Source organism: Electrona antarctica, assembly GCF_951216825.1.
Source record: "Electrona antarctica genome assembly, chromosome: 6".
Taxonomy (NCBI): Eukaryota; Metazoa; Chordata; class Actinopteri; order Myctophiformes; family Myctophidae; genus Electrona; species Electrona antarctica.
Window position 1 is genome coordinate 5,679,183 of NC_136811.1, and position 2,862 is coordinate 5,682,044.

A 2,862-nucleotide genomic window follows, 5' to 3' on the forward strand; every position below is an offset into this window, starting at 1 on the left:
GTCACGTTACATGCTCTATAGCCTGGAACTCACCTATGCTTTTTATGGCATAGGCAGCTCCTGGCAGGATCCGCCGGGAGAAACTATGCGCAGCTGCGCGACATGAGACTAATTACTTAGAGCGACAGAGAGAGAGAGGAGTGTGTGTGTGTGTGTGTGTGTGTGTGTGTGTGTGTGTGTGTGTGTGTACATGTGTGCCTTTGTATTGAGTTTGTGCTTGAAATGTACTGTAATTCTGCAAACTGTTAATAACATTTTCAATCAATCAATCAAGTGTGTGTCAATTTAACAAAGGTGCAGACGATCAGAAATCAGAGTGAGAGATGTTTGCGCTACTCTATGCCGAATTGAAGTGGACTCGGACCCAGACCTTTTTTTTCTCCCTGAAAAAAAAAAGGCTACATGCTCTAAGGTCCTGGCCTATCCAGCCAGTGGGTGCGGGGGGGCGCCTCTAGGTCGTCTCCAGCCGGCTTGCTGGGGATTGAAGTCCAGGATGGTGCGTGTAACTCGTTATAAATTACTTTCGCCGCACGCCGCACTCGCCCGATCCCCCCCCCCCCCTTTCCAAAGAACGTGATCTAGTGCAACACAAGCTGTTTAGTCAGCAGCTCCTTGTAGAACGGAAAATGCACTTTATTGCAACATTCATTAACGTCACAGGAGGAACCACCACCAGACTGCACACACACCGCAGCCTCTCAAAACTGATTACACAGTATACTGTAGATAAATATTTATACATATGTGTACTGTATATATAAAAAGAAAAGAAAAGAAAAAACGTCTCTGCGGGGTGGAAACCTCATTACGCCCAAAATACTCTTTTCAGGATTTCAAATTCAAAAATGCAAAAGGAGCAGATCGACAAACTAAAAACAAAATAAGTTTGTAAATGTGAAAATAAAGTCAATGGTGCATTTATAAAGCGCCTTTATCCAAGGCGCTTTACATAGATTGTGCATTACATTCAAAATTTCACACATTCACACACCGATGGCGGCGGAAAACCATGCAAGGCACCGACCTGCACATCAGGAGCAATAGGGGTTCAGAGTCTTGCTCAACGACACTAACTCTTGGGGAGCCCGGGTTCGAACTGGCAACCTTGCGGTTGCCATCCGGCCACTCTTCCCTTGAGCCACCACCGCCCACATTGTAGAGTTGCTACTATCGTTAAAGGTATAGTTCACCCAAAAAAATTACTTCTTGTCTGTCAATTACAAACCACATGAAGCTTTGAATTCATAGCAATTTTTTTTTATATATAGGCCTATATTTGTTTTCATTCCTACAGTAGCCTGAGTCAATAATTTGATGACTGGCAGAGTGAGTCTCTTATTGCCTGATGACCCGAAATAATTTTCTGGGCGAACTATACTGTACTCCCTTATCTTACGTTACACACCCCCCCCCCACACACACACACACACACACACACACACACACACACACACACACACAGAAGAGGTTTCTGCCCGACAGCAACAAAATAAAGGAATGCAGAGTTACTTGGATCAGTAACTGTAATCCCATACGCTACTCCACTCTATAGGCGAAAGTAACAATATTACAGTAACATAATACTATATTAATTTACTGCCCTGCAACACTTCATATCTGACATATATTTTATGGATATATATTTGCGTGTCCTGGTGACAATGTGCCTCATGGTGTGTGTGCTGTGATACGCGTCCGAGTGTACCACACATTTATCATTAAGATAGGCTTTATGCACGGCAGTTATATTTTGGAAAGAAATTTGGCCCTTAGGCTATACTTACCCAGGTGTTACCGAGCAACCATGCCAATTAACCCATTTTGGGCGGGAACCTCTTTTGGTGTTTTAAGCATTATGTTATGCTTTAGCTATTGAAAAATAGCAGATCTACAAGCTCATAGCGCGGCACCGAGTGCCGCGCTATGAACTTGTAGGTCTGCCATTTTTGAAAAATTGTGAAAACGTGGCGCAACTCTTTGAATATAATGCTTTCACAGCGAACGTTTTGAACTCAAATCTTTGCTTCTGGGGGGAGGTCCCTGGAACTACACATTTTCAGATGGGGGTCGGCGGCCAATTACATATATCTTTGGGGGTCATTGACAGAGAGACAGCCAACTCCATCCTCGACCGCGGCGAGTCGTCTTGACCTTTGGCCTTTGGTCATGACCTGCCTCGACAGACATGAAAATGTTTGAGAACGACTGACATAGAAACAGGTTTTTTTCAGAAAACTGTGACTTAGAAGACATTTGTAGAATCGTCCTCAGGTCTAAATGGGTTAAGCTCGTGTTCCATTTTGGTCAAACAGGGTCACGTTGCTAATATTGTACGTGCTTTGGCTCACTGGGAAGGGAACACAGACACCGCTACACCGGTGGGTCTCAAACTGGGGTCTGGGGACCATTCATGGCCCCTTACAGGTGTGTAACTCTGAAAGTGTAGAAAAGGAACCAAATGCATTAGGTGTGAATTGAGTGAGAGGCTCCTCTATATATGTGTACTTGTTTAAAGTGCTCTAAACAAACATACAAAAGTCCATAGACTTGGCTGCCACACGAAAGACAGACGTTGGAGGGTCTCGCACCCCTCAAAGATCCACGGAAAGTATAGTGAAATCAGGCTGGATCCCAGGCTATAACTCAAATGGAGCCTTCTAGGATCATTGGTAACACCTGTGAAGAAAGTATAAGAAGGCGGGCCAAATTTAAATGATGGCTGCAGTCCTCTGTCCTCCCAAGGCCCCAGTGAGGCTCTCCAACGTTGAAGCACTGGGCCCTAGTGGTAAGAGGAGGGGACTGCAGGCGGACCCGTGGAGGTATGACGAGGAAACCCCGTGCAGCTGGGCTTTAACGTTGAGC